The sequence below is a fragment of the Triturus cristatus genome, chromosome 1_2 (assembly GCF_964204655.1).
Source record: "Triturus cristatus chromosome 1_2, aTriCri1.1, whole genome shotgun sequence".
Taxonomy (NCBI): Eukaryota; Metazoa; Chordata; class Amphibia; order Caudata; family Salamandridae; genus Triturus; species Triturus cristatus.
In genome coordinates this window covers 907,768,968-907,784,243 of record NC_140580.1, presented here as the reverse complement: position 1 = coordinate 907,784,243, position 15,276 = coordinate 907,768,968, and positions in this window count along the sequence as shown.

The following is a 15,276-nucleotide window of genomic DNA, read 5'->3' as shown; positions in this document are numbered from 1 at the left end:
AACTCCTGGAAGGTGCAGCAGTAGGGAAAGTGTTGGATGGTGTAGGGGTAAAAATTACTATTCTAACTCCAGGAAGGTGCAGCAGTAGGGAAAGTGTTGGATGGTGTAGGGGTAATATTTACTATTCTAACTCCAGGAAGGTGCAGCAGTAGGGAAAGTGTTGGATGGTGTATGGGTATAATTTACTATTCTAACTCCAGAAAGGTGCAACAGTAGGGAAAGTGTTGGATGGTGTATGGGTAAAAATTACTATTCTAACTCCAGGGGGTGCTACATTAGGGTAAGTGTTGGTTAGTTTAGGGGTAAAAATTACTATTCTAACTCCAGAATGGTGCAGCAGTAGGGAAAGTGTTTTGTAGTTACACTTATATACAATGTCATCATTTGTAACATTTTTTAAAAATTTGCATTTGTCACCAACGTTGTCAAAATGATTAATTTTTATTTTTTTATTATTTTCATTTTCCCAGACATTTGTTTTCAACTTTGTGGAAGAAATCTGTTTAACACATAACTCAAAACTCCAGCTAGCAGAGCAAAACCACAGCAGAAGCCTCACCAAGGAAAAAAAGCCAAAAACAAAAGGTATTTTAAATCAACACTGTTATAAATCCAACCATATATTAGTCAAACCTTTTATTTATTATTTTAAGTAAGATCCCACAATGCTGTAAATATGCTTTGTAGTTGGAATACCTATTACTATTCTAAGTCAAGGAAGGTGCAGCAGTAGGGAAAGTGTTGGATGGTGTAGGGGTAATATTTACTATTCTAACTCCAGGAAGGTGCAGCAGTAGGGAAAGTGTTGGATTGTGTAGGGGTATAAATCACTATTCTAACTCTAGGAAGGTGCAGCAATAGGGAAAGTGTTGGATGGTGTAGGGGTATAATTTACTATTCTAACTCCAGGAAGGTGCAGCAGTAGGGAAAGTGTTGGATGGTGTAGGGGTATAATTTACTATTCTAACTCCAGGAAGGTGCAGCAGTAGGGAAAGTGTTGGATGGTGTAGGGGTAATATTTGCTATTCTAACTCCAGGAAGGTGCAGCAGTAAGGAAAGTGTTGGATGGTGTTGGGGTATTATTTACTATTCTAACTCCAGGAAGGTGCAGCAGTAGGGAAAGTGTTGGATGGTGTAGGGGTAATATTTACTATTCTAACTCCAGGAAGGTGCAGCAGTAGGGAAAGTGTTGGATGGTGTAGGGGTAATATTTACTATTCTAACTCCAGGAAGGTGCAGCATTAGGGAAAGTGTTGGATGGTGTATGGGTATAATTTACTATTCTAACTCCTGGAAGGTGCAGCAGTAGGAAAAGTGTTGGATGGTGTAGGGGTAACATTAGAGCTAGTGTATTTACTTTTACATCCTAATTTGTTTTTCTTTTCTTTTCTTCACAGATAATGTCTACTCTTGAGGCAGCAAAATACATAAAATCAAAGAAAGGGAAAAATGTATTAAACCATGCAGGATACATATATAGTAAGGAAAGAATAGGTTTTCCTAGAAATCATTGGAGGTGTGTGCAATACTACACTACCCATTGCAGTGGCAGAGCGGTTACACTAGATAATTTAGTTGTAAAAACAACAGAACATAACCACTCTGCCTCTGCAATGGAGGTAGAAATTAGAGAAACTGTTAATGAAATGAAAGCTATTGCAAGCACCTCCAATGATTCTACAGGATCCATTTTAAGAGAGGTTGCACAGCATGTCCCCAGTCATGTTGCTAGTAACATGCCTATAATTCCTAATTTGAGACGAATTATTCAAAGACAAAAGCAGGCAAGTAACATCCAATTATCTACACCACATACTTTTTCTGATATTAGAATTCCACATGATCTTTCTATTTCTTTTTCTGATGAACCTTTCCTTCTGCATGATAACCAAAACCCTCAGAAGCGAATTCTTATTTTTAGTACCCCACGTAACCTAGCAAAGTTAGAAAATAGTGAAATTTGGATGATGGATGGGACGTTTAAAAGTACACCCCATCCTTTCACTCAAATTTACACTATACATGCAAAAATTAACAATAGTGTAATCCCCTTAGTATATAGTTTGCTACCTGATAAGACTTCTGCAACATACTCTGAACTTTTATCAGTTATTAAAAGTAAAACTTCTCAAAGTCCTAGGAAAATAATAATAGATTTTGAATTGAGCATGATCAATGTGATCAATAAAACGTACACGGATACCCAAATTCAGGTATGTTTTTTCCATTTTTCCCAGGCATTTTGGCGTAAATTACAAAAAACATCCCTAGTTGCAGAATATTGTCGAGATAGCAAACTACAGTTTGAATTAAAAAAATTAACAGCACTTTGTTTTGTTCCTCCCGATAGTGTGGACGAGTACTACACTGCTATTATAGAATCTGTTTTTTATACAAGTAATGAAGAGAAATTGGCACCCATCCTAAATTATTTCGAGGACACATGGATTGGGCACCTAAGCAGATCGGGTCGCATGAGGAAGCCACGTTTCCATGTGGAGTGGTGGAACTGTTACACGAGCTGTTTAGAGGGAGAAGCAAAAACAAATAATGCCATTGAGGGATGGCATAACTCCTTCAACCATACAATTGGCAAACATCATCCCAATTTCTACTCTTTCTTGGAAACTTTGAAGAAGGAGCAAAGTTTTCAAGAAATGAGACTTGCCCAAACACTTGCAGGTAGTCTAAACCCATGAGTAACTGTCAAAACTAAGGAAATGTCTGAGAGACTATTGGCTATATTACAACAATTTTCGTTGTGTGTGGTTCTAGACTACCTGGAAAATCTTGCTAACATTCTTTCTTTCTAAACATAGTTATGTACTTACTTTCCTGCTTTGCTTCAAATTTAAATATCCTTTAATTACAATTGGCATACAAATATTTTTCAAACATTTTTTCAAAATTACGAGTCGGGTCTCCTATATTTTTTTTTTTTCCACCAATCTTCATTTTTTTCCAAACAACCAATGTATCCAAAACAACTTTTCCATAATATTTAACCAACTTTCCAAAGATCAATTGCAAGTAAATATATTGAAAACTTCCTAACTAACAACCATCCATAAAATCCAAAAAAACTCTACCTTTTCAAATGTTCTAAAGTCAAACAATTTTCCGAAATGCACATTGCTGCATAAACACCAAATTAATAACAATCTTTTTTGTAACAAATTATGATTACGGATTTTTTTTTTAAATGAAGATATAAATCATTGTTAATTGTTCCGAAGTTTTGAAATAATCATTTTTAATAGTAACTTTAATTACTGTTACAGTTACTTACATTTTTTTATGAATAAATACATTTTCGCGACCCGACATAGGCATACACTAATGACATGAACGTGGACATGCTTTTTTACATTTTAAACATCAATTAGTTATTCCGCAACCTCTCCTTATTCTTTTTTTACTATATATGTATCTTGTTTTAAGTTTATATCTATAAATAAATGTGAAAAAGTTTCCTACCTGAACGCAGATCAGCTTCCTGCTGCTTCCTCCTCCGATGCTCTTCAAAATGGCGCCTTACGTTTACGTTCACGTCATGACGTCATCGCGTGCATCAATGTTATAAAGGACTATTTTATGTATTTTTTCAATAAATATATGTTTAAAATTAATAATAAATTATGTATATTTTTTCTAAAATATGTACATTATGTTATAAAAAACAATAAATCAAAAATGTTTTTTATATGTTATTTCAAATAAAGATATATTTAATAAACCTTATTTGTTTACTGTTATTTATTAATATTTTTTTATTTAAATATATAAAATGTACATTATAATATGTAAATTTACTAAATGTGTTCCTTACCTCGACTCTATTTTCTTTTTCCTTTCAAACTTGCTTTTTCTTCTCTTTTCTCTCCTTCTTTTCTTGTTCCGCGGGTTGTATCCTCTTAAGCTGCCAAAATAAATGAAGGACAATTTAGCACATTGACTTCAATGCAAAAGCGTGGGAATTTTTTAAAAGTAAGTTCTATTTTCTTACTTCTATTTTCTATTGGTATAATTTCATGATAAATTCTTTTATAATAACTCTATTAATATTTTAAATATAATATTTTTTATTTTTATTTTTTTAAACATTATTAATATTTAATATTTAAATACTCCAAAATGACTCTTTCTTTTTTTAAATATTTTATTTCATAATTTACTTTTTAAATAACAAGGTGAAAAATACTCAAGTATTAATCTTTTATTATACTACTCTTTTAAAAAAAAATTTCATAATAATAAAATTATTTATACACAATAATTACTCTTTCATATTTTTAAAAAATATTATTTATTTTAAAAAATAAAATATTAATTATTATTAAAATAATCCAAAAGTACTCTTTCTTTTTTAAATACTTTATATTATTAAATTCTTTTTTATTTATAAACATAAAAATACTCAAGTATTCATCACTCATAATACTACTTATTTAGTATATTTTTTTTATTTATTTAATTTATCTTAAAAAATGCTCATTCATATTTTATAAATACTCAAGTATTAATCTTTTATAAAACTACTCTTTTGTTTAAATTTTTCTTAATAATTAAATTATTTATACAAAATAATTACTCTTTCATATTTATAAAATATAGTATTTAATATAAATAATAAAATATTAATTAATTATTTTTAAAATACTCCAAAAGTACTCTTTCTTTTTATAAATACTTTATATTATTAATTACTTTTTAATTTAGAAAGATAAAAATACTCAAGTATTAATCTATCATAATACTACTCTTTTTTTTTTATTATTTAATAAAACTTTAAAAATACTCATTCATATTTTATAAATACTCAAGTATTAATCTTTTATTATACTAATCTTTTTTTTAAAAAATTCGAAATTATTAAATAATTTATATTCAATAACTACTCTTTCATATTTTTCAAATATAGTATTTAATATAAATAATAAAATATTTATTAATTATTTTTCAAACATAATTTATCAAAATAAAAAAAATAAAAAAAATGCGTTGTAATGGTATATGCGTTGTAAAAGTACTTACCATATAAAGGCATGCGTTGTAAGTGCATGCGTTGTAAAAGCTTTTGCGTTGTAAAAAATGCGTTGTAATAGCATTGCGTTGTAAAAGTTGCGTTGTAAAGGTTGTTTCCCCCTCGCCAACAACTGCTTTGTTGAACTAAGGCAACACCTCCTGGACAGTAAACTGACCGAGCCCCGGAAGCTCGCCGCCGAAGCAGACCGATGGGTCAACACCCGGGTCACCCGGAACCCAGTGGGGGACTATCCACGGAGTACCACGGGACCTCCCCGCCAGCGAGGCGGAGGAGGGGGGTCCCACCGCAATCGAGAATTCCCGGCCGGGCCGCCCAGAAGCCCGCCACGAGGTCAAGCCACCAACCACACTTCCCCGACCCAGGGCCGAAGGGGGACCCCTATCGCACGGCCTGGACCACGACCGACAGTGACCTGCTTCGGCTGTCAGCAGACCGGCCACTATGCGAGCGACCCGGCCTGCCCCGTGAACCGACGGAACGGGACCACTGGGCCCCCTCCCCGACAAATAGCCGCCGCAGCCCTGGGGGAGGGAGAAGACGAGGAGGAAAACCTCGACGACGGGTCCCCCGAGTGGGAACCAGCTGCCATGTCGCTTGTATGCCTGGGCTCCCGAGAAATGGTGCCCCGAGCCGCCATCCCAAGCAACACCCAGAAGTACCAACAGTGGGTCACCATCAATGGACGACGGGCGAGGCCCTCCGGGACACTGGGGCCAGTGTGACTGCTGTCCGCTGCCATCTGGTGACCCCCGAACAAATCCTGCCGCATGTCCTCTGCCCTGTCCGGACCGCGGACAACACCGAGAGCATGTGCCGGATGGCCAGGATCCCCTTCGAGTGGGGAGGAGTGTCCGGCACCCTAAAAGTGACTGTCCGCGACGACGCCCCAGTGGACTGCCTCCTGGGGAATGACCTAGAGAGCTCACCCTGGGCCCAGGTAGAACGCCAAGAGCATCTGGGGATGCTAGGACTGCCTGAGTGGGCCTGCGCCACCACCCGGTCCATGACCGCCCAACCAGCCGCTGCCACGGCCCCCGACAAGCCGACGGGCCCCAAACTATCACCCTCCTCCTGCACGGAGGAACCTGACGAGGAGGCCGGGCCAACCGAACTTTCTCCCGACGAGGCCGCCTCCCTCAGCGAGATCCCCGAGCTGGCCCAGTGGCGCCACGACGGGGGCCCCACCCGCGAACAATTCCAGCAAGAGCAGAAGGCCTGCCCGTCCCTCGAGGGGGCTCGATAGCAAGCGGCCGCCCAGGCTGCGGGGGACCCCACGGGAACCCACTGGGTCTATTGGGACAATGACTTATTGTATAGCGAGCAGAAAGTCGCCGAACTAGGGGCCGGCCAGGTGCTGGTGGTCCCCCTCCGATTTCGAGAGTTCCTCCTGAACCTGGCACATGACGTGCCTCTCGCCGGACACCTCGGGCGGGACAAAACTTACAGCCGCTTAGTGACCCATTTCTATTGGCCCCGAATGAGAAGGGACGTGGACCATCACTGCCGGTCCTGCCCGACCTGCCAAGCTAGCGGGAAGACTGGGGGGCGAGTGAAAGCCCCCCTCCAACCATTTCCAGCCGTCCACACCCCGTTCAAACGAGTGGGAATCGACATCGTGGGGCCCCTCGACCCCCGAACCGCCCTGGGGCACCGCTTCATCCTGGTACTGGTCGACCACGCCACCCGATACCCCGAGGCCATCCCACTCCGCACCGTGACAGCTCCAGTGGTAGGCCGGGCCCTGATGGGCATCTTCTCCAGGGTGGGGTTCCCCCGAGAAGTGGTGAGCGACAGGGGTACGAACTTTATTTCGAAGTACATGAGATCCCTCTGGCAACAATGTGGGGTCACCTATAAATTCACTACCCCTTACCACCCCCAGGGGAACGGACTGGTCGAGCGGTTCAACAGAACCCCGAAGGGGATGATCAAGGGTCTGGAAGAGCCCCTGAGGAGGAGATGGGATGTCCTGCTGCCCTGCCTCTTGTTCGCCTATCGGGAGGTACCACAGAAATCCCTGGGCTTCAGCCCCTTCGAACTGTTGTATGGGCACCCCGTCCGAGGGCCCCTCAGCCTGGTCAAGGAGGGCTGGGAGGCGGCCGTCCAAGATGCCCCCCCCGACGTCTACCGGTACCTCCTGACCCTGCGGAACCAGACTCGGAAGTTCCGGGCCCTGGCAGAAGCCAACCTCGAAGCCAGCCAAGAAGACATGAAACGCTGGTATGACGAAAATGCCTCAGCCATCGAGTTCGAGCTGGGCCAGCAAGTCTGGGTCATGTCGCCCGTGGATCCCTGCGCCCTGCAGGACAAGTGGACCGGGCCCTTCAAGGTAGTTGAGAGGAAGAGCCCCGTCACCTACCTGGTCGACATGGAGTCCCCGAGGAACCCCCTCCGGGTCCTGCACGCCAACCGGCTCAAGCCCCACTTTGCCCGAACTGAACTAAGCCTACTGCTGGCTACCGACGATGGGGGCGAAAGTGACTCCGAGCCCCTACCAGACCTCCTGGGGTCCTCGGGCCAAGACGGCTCCGTGGAGGGCGTCCGCCTCTCCGCCACCCTGACACCAGAACAGCGCCATGACTGCCAGAAGCTGCTGCAACCCTTCGCTGCCCTCTTCTCTCTCACGCCTGGGGTGACCCCCTGGTGCGTCCACGATGTGGACACAGGGGACAGCCCCCCTGTACGACACCGCGCTTACAGAGTACCTGACCGAGTCCGAACCTGCATACAGACCGAGGTCGCCAAGATGCTCGCCCTCGGAGTCATCGAGCCTTCCGACAGCCCGTGGGCCAGCCCGGTAGTCTTGGTGCCGAAGGCCGCCGCCCCCGGCACGGCCCCCGAACTCAGATTCTGTGTCGACTACCGGGGCCTGAACGCAGTCACCAAGACTGATGCCTCGGAGTACGGAATCGGGGCGGTCCTCTCCCAGGTTGACACCAAGGGCCTCGACCGACCTGTGGCCTTTATCAGCCGCCGACTGCTGCCGCGAGAACAGAGGTGGAGCACCATCGAGCGGGAGGCCTTCGCCGTGGTATGGGCTCTCAAGAAGCTCCGGCCCTACCTATTCGGCACCCACTTCAAGGTCCAAACTGACCACCGGCCCTTGCGGTGGCTCATGCAAATGCGGGGCGAGAACCCCAAGCTGTTGCGCTGGTCCATCTCGCTGCAAGGGATGGACTTCACTGTGGAACACCGGCCCGGCAACGACCACGCTGACGGCCTGTCCCTCTTCTTCCGCCTCGGCGAGGAGAACCCCCAAGGAGATGGGTGACTCTCCCTGCCTTCAGCTGGGGGGAACGCATGTGGGAGCCGGCCTCGTGGCGTGGTCCTGTTTCCCCGCGCTAAGCCGCACGAGGTCCCATGCACCTCGGGGCTCCTCCATTTTGGACTATACGTCACTCCACGTGACCACCTGCGTGACCCCGCTTCAACCGGCCTCTGTCCCAGCGAGGCCCGACATCGAGGCGCCAACCCCTTGCCCGGGGGATACCACGTGAACCCTTCCCACTCCCGGCGGAGGGCAGTATCGATGGGACCCCCAACCGTCCTTCCACACCTAGGTGCCATCGCTCCACAGCTCTCTGGGGCCTGGCGCCTCTCCTGCTGGGCGTCTGGCTGCTCTCTACCCGGCTTCTCCGCCCCTCCGGGCGCCAGGGTCCGGACATCAAAGGGCTCCAGTCCTATATCTGGGGCGACCCGACAACAGGACAGTAGTTGTATCCTGGAGTCAAGAGCCCTGCTGATCGGATCGCGGCTGACCCTACGGAGGAAGACTCTGCCTGAAACTACCTGCTGAGCCCTGCTGACGACGTCGCGGCTCCATCGTACTTACAAGACCTTCACGAACCTTTGGGGCCCTGCTGACGCCGTCGCGGCCCGACCTTGTGAACTTGCCATCAGAGCCCAGCTGACCTCGTCGCGGCTCGACCGAAGCGGACCTACCACCGGAGCCCTGCTGACTGTGTCGCGGCTCGACCCAAGCGGAACTACCACCCGAGCCCTGCTGACGCCGTCGCGGCTCTCCTCGTCCAAGCCGCTCTGAGACAGCATCCAAGGTCTGGCACAGAGCCCCCTCCCCCGTACCTGGTTGGTACTGAGACTGTCCCGCTACCCTATTCCTTTCGAGACATTGAGACTCTTACTGGATCCCTCGATCCCACTGTAAATATTGAACGTACTACTTTTTGATAAAGAACCAAGTCAAGCAACCGATATTGAGTCCTGTGTGGTGGTGTTACTGGGCCTAGTACGATCATAGGAGAAGGACCTCCCTGCAGGGGCTTCTCAGCGGCGCTCGGCTATACTTGTGCGGTAGGAAGGTGCCCCGGAATAGTCTCCCCGACTCCCCGGTGGTCCTCCCTCCAACATTTGGCCATTACGAGTAGAATTTTTTTAACTAGAGGGAGTATGTTTTAATTTAAACAAAAGGACTAAGATTAATTCTATGTCTATTTTTATCCATTTTTGGCGATCCTCAGAATTTGTGTGTGGTATGTGGAGTGAAGGAGTATGAGAGAAGGACAGCTCAATTAAGGGCTGGTTCAGAAAAACAGCTGCTTATTTCAATTAGATGTCCATATAAAGCAGTGTCTTCACCTACTCTTGCTTGTTGGGTGAAAGAGGTGTTAGGGAGTTCTGGTGTGGATGTAAGTGTTTTGGAGGCTCATTCTGTGAGAGGTGCATTGGCGTCAAAAGCTTTTATGCTTGGAGGTGCATTAGAAGACAATTTACGGTGTGCAGATTGGTCGGATGATGCAGTTTTCCTGAGGTTTTGTTTTATACATATGGAAACTGTGGCTCTTTGTTTGTTTAGGTAGCTTTAAACTTGCTATAATATTTGACTCCGGTCTTGCCATAAAATGTAGATTTTCCTCAGCTCTGGTGGAAAGAAAATCTGGATTTTATTAAAGACACGGAGGCTAACATCATCCCTCCCTTGCACCCAGCCCAGAATTAATGATGTTATTCATGTTTTAGCTCAAGGACAACAGTAAGGATGAAGAGGAGCTTCAGAGCACATCAGAATAGTTGGATGAAATCATTGGATGTTCTGGAGCAATTGTTTATGTTTACCTTGGACTTTGAGTATATTGTGGACTTTGTTTATTAATATTGGAAGTTATTTGGTACTTTATGTCTGATGCAGAATGCAAAAAGATGGATGATGGTTGGGTGTTCTATTGTTTTATATTGTTGGAACCTTGTTGTGTTGCATGTTCTTTTAAGGGCTGCTGCATTGTAGTGGCATTAAAGGAGACTTCAATAATATTAGTCTCCACGTCTTTAAAAAAATCCAGATTTTCTGTCCACTAGAGCTGAAGAAAATCTACATCTTCCTCACCATTGCTGTCTTTGAACTCTCTCCTTTCCTTAAAATGCACGAAAATTAATATCCTGCAAATGGGCTTAAGAGCTAAAGACCAAACCCATGTCCTTGTCTAGAATTGTTGGGACTTTCTCAGTGCCCGTTCAGATTGGTCTCAACCTAGAGTAGTGTCCGCTTATAGATTCTGGGTGCCCAGGAAAAAAATATTTTTAAGGCCCCTGTTCGGAACAACTTTGAATTTTATTACCCATTATCCTGCTAATTCAAGCCACATGATACCAAACAATATTGAATTATATGTTAAAGGATGAAATTGAGGAATAGACAGAAGCATGAAAAAACAAAATGTCACCTTTCTGGGGTCCCTTGGTAGGTGGGAGCCCCAGGCAATTGCCCCTTTGCCCATGCCTTAAAACGTCTCTGACTATAGCTCGTGCCGTAAAGTATCTTTAGGCAATGAGTTCGAGTTTCTTAACATAAGTATAACTATAACTGCTGAATGTGGATGTTTTGTTTGCGTAAAACATAAACCGAACTATAACATCCCTGAGACCTTTAGTTTTTTCCAATGAATAAACATAAATATATCTCTCTGTCTATATATAAATATATATATATATATATGTGTGTGTGTTATTCTTGTTCTGTGAGAGAAGCTTGCTTTCTTGCTGTCTGTGCTGTATGACTGAGCTCGCCATGCTATTCTCTTTCCATACCTATTCTCTCTGATGGAAGCTTTCATTGATGCTGCCAATGTTGTCGCTGTTCTTTTCATGAAGGAGGCGGGCAGTGCAGCACAAGTGATATGTGGGAGGGAAGCTTGCACACTGTTGTTGCCTATGTTTTACATGTTTTTTTGGTAAGGAAAGATTACCCCATACTGCTCTCCATGCAATGCCTTTTCGGTCAGCCAGTGAAACTTATCCGTGCTGCACCTGTTACCTGTATGGTGGATGTTTGCACTTCCGCCTGGCTGCCCATGTTGTATATGTATGAGTGATACAGGCATTTATGCTAGCTGTGCTGCATTTGTGCTCTGTTTGAGAGAGGCCAGCACTGCTTATGCCATGCTGAACCTATCTGTGTGTGAGTGAATATTGCAAACCTATGCTGTACCTAGGCTGTATGCAAGAGAACAATGTGCTGTGTCTATGCTGCACCTATTTCATTATGAGTGAAGTTACACTTGTGATCCTCTAATGGACTTTTGTTGTGTGAGGAAGGTTTTCACTGCTTCTGCTTGTGATGCAACTGTTATCTGTGAGGACATAATTCGTTATCATTGCTCAGGGTCTAGGTAGGGATTTTGTCCTCATTGTGCAGCACCATTCTCTGGAAACGAGGCATTTGTGATGCCTCTAGGGCCAATCTGGTGCCCAGCCCCCTTTTTTTATTGGCGCCCTAGCACGCAGCCACGTATTGACTTCCCATCCCTGCTGCCTCTGTTTTTCTCTCTCTTTTGGTCATTATAAACTCCTTTTGAATGGAATAAAGCGATACATATTCGGCCTTTTCTGCTGTGATAGTGTATTTCAGCTGTTTGAAGAGGCGCTCCAGAATTCCTACCTCCAGGGACAAGGGATAAATCTGGGGGACTGTTTATCTCGAGCATAAAGATGCGATTTCAGGCTTATAACGCGATTCACTTCAAACGGGGCCTTTGAAAAGATAAGACTATTGAACCCAGCAGAAGGCAGAGCTCCGGTGTGCGCGTGCCTGCGCGCGCCTGCAGCTGTCGAGCATGCATTATTGGCGTGAAGCTCAGGCTTGCGTCACAAAGCGAGGCCTAGTGGTAGGCCGCAGCCTTCGGGCGGCCAAGCCGACAGGGCCCGCTGCTCCGCGCAGATAAGGCGTTCTAATCAGGCAATACCTGCTAGAAGGCCTGAGTCGATAAGAAATTTTAATCTGGCGTTACATGCCAGAGTGAGTGTCCTCGGCGCACTGATTACGAAAAGCGCTCCTTGGGGTCGGGAGGAAAATTGATGAAAGAAGGACTGCACAGGACCCCAAGCTCACTCCAATCTCGTGTTGTACTTTGTTTACAGAAGGATGAAGGGCAGCATCCTATTATATGTGGGATAAATACACCCCCTGATGTACTTTTATAACGGTATTGCAAGTCACTGAGTTCTGTGACCTATAGAGGAACAAGGCTGTAGGCCGAGTTCCTTTAGATTAGAAGGTCCTGGTACATCAAAATGACTTGCAAATGTCCTTTTAACATACAGCTGAAGGTATTTTATTTCTTATAATACATGGTCACATCATCCTCCTTCCCACAAACCACTTAAATCTTTGATGTCTTGCTCCTTGAAATGACAGAGATAAGATTTTTTCAGACCAGAAGAATAAAAGTAGAATGTGTACTACAAATTCAAACACACCAAAAAAACACTTATCAATTTGGTGTAAAAAGAGGTTAGAATCAGTTTGATACAAATCAGATAAAAAAAATGTGGGAGCTCAAAATTATCAAAACATGCAGAGACTTTCTACCTTTTTCATGGTCCTATAGCATGAGAAAAATAAACATGGTGAAATAAATCTTTCCTTTCTGCTTATCACTGTTCATTTAAAACAAAAAAATTGATCAGAAGAATGAAAAGCATGTGTTTGTTTTCATAATTTAAACTGCAGCTGTAATTATGCTCTGTGACTTTTTTTTTTACCTTGGTATTAGCTCTGGAAGCATGTATTATGACACCACAACCCAACTGTAATAAGGTACGTGATGTTTTTATTAATATTGACTATAGACTTTACATCCTGGCTTTAATACAGAAATTATAGATTGACTTTTATACAGGGATTACATACTTCCATGTATTATACAATGTTATTTAGGTTTGGCAGTGCAACATCCCATTATATGCAATATTATTTAGGTTTAGTGACACACACAAGCAAAGTACAGCTTTTACTTATTATACATGCTAACGCACATAAACTATAAGAGCTGACTGAAATTCAAGCAATGCAATGTCTTGGGCTGCCAATACATTACAACTGGGCTTGAGAGTCTGTCAAGAGCAGGAGAGACCTCAGACTTGCTCATAACTATTAATCAAATAATTCCAAGTCCTGAAACAGCTGGAGCTGAGTGAGACTTTCTGAGGTTCAAGAGAAGTCCTGAGAAGTAAGGCATTGACCTGCCACGAGACTGTCAGTGGGCTTGAGTTGCGTCTGTTGAAGAGGAGACTCCAGGCGTATTCTCAATTATAAATAAATGAGTACCAAGTGATGAGACAGCTGGAGTTGATATGCCCATGGATTCAAGAGCAGCCATGAGACTCAAGGCCTTGGGCTGTTAACCGGCTCTCCAACAGCTCCATCTAACTGTGACTTGCATGAATGAGCAGATCGCCCAAATTAGTGTTGACTAATGCACTTGTGTTGTGTAAAAGTGCCATTAGCGGCTCAGTGCTTTGTAAAATGCTTGAAAAGTTGACATTAGTCCAGCTGTGAGAACCAGAAGCGCCTGATGCATCGCAGAATGATAATCATCCTATTGTAATTCAGAAACACCTGCAGGATAAATGTCTGTTGAGATGGTGGCACTAGGGCAATTGCAGCTTTCTTTAGAAAACAAGATGCCTTCCCTCAGGATCACTTAGGGACATTTTTCGCAACATTAACTATCAAACGGGAATTGGGTGGCACTTTAAAATCTAATTTATAACCAGAGCAGATGATCTTGTGAATGCAGGCAACTGAACAGAAAGCTCAGCAGACCCTACAAAATATCCATGGTGAATCAATGATGGAAAGAGCCAAGGGATGTAGAATAGGATAGACTGTTGCCAATACCACCCCACTTCATCAGGGTAACACCTGACAGTCTCCCATGCAGTGATCTGGACTGGAACTGTACCCTGTTAGAAACGTTCTTGTACGTCTATTTATTTATGAAAAGGGTAGACCTATGTTTATGTGAAGTAGAAAATCTCTCAATTTAATCTTGCTACCTAATTGATACTTCCACCTAATTCATTTCTTCCTTCGAGTTAATAATTTTACATGTCTTACTCATTTCTCCTTGGAAAGAGAGTATTATGGCGAGAATCACATCTTTTTATATATTAATTTATTGTGCTTTTGTAAAAAAGGTGCTTAATGCGAAATGTACACAATTACAATACACATCTAAAATTACATTCACAGTTGAGTCTAAAAACATTCCTAACTAGACATGCCCTCTTATTAATTCCTAATGTTTCCTCAGATAACCGAAGACATAGCTGCAGTGGCGGCCGACATGGCTCACAGGTGGCGGGATGAAAGGGGAGTGTTACCTGGGATGGGGGGAGTTGCATAGGGGAGTTAAGTGCATAATATAGAAAAAAAACGTACTTTGCCGCCGGTCCCTCTTCTCTTCTCCACTCCTGCTCTCCTCTTCTTCAAAGAGAAAGCACAGCCAGACCAATCACAACGCTGCAATGCAGCATTGTGATTGGCCTGAGCGCCGTGACACGGTGCTCAGCCAGGTGCTGGAGGGGTGGGCATGTTCTCCATGCAAGCTGTAATGCAGCCTGCATGGAGAACAGAAAAAGTGCGCATGACTGGTTAAGGCGGGCGGAGAGGGCTGACCAAACAGTCAGTACGCACTTAGGAGTGGGCAAACCACTCCTCCCTGCCCTGCTCCGAGAGCAGAGCAGCTCCGCCCACCCGCCTGCAAAACAGCACGAAGAATAAAATTATAATAACGCAACGTTATTATCATTTTATGTTTCGTGCTTTGCACTGCTCAAAAGCAGTGGGCGACGCTCCTCCGCCATAGCGGAGGAGCCACCACTGCAAAGCTATACCATATATTCAGTGAAAGTATCAAATTTATAGTGAGGAACTGACTTATATCAGGGCCTGCTGATTGGAGAAGGTACACTTGCCCTTATCCCAGGGCTCC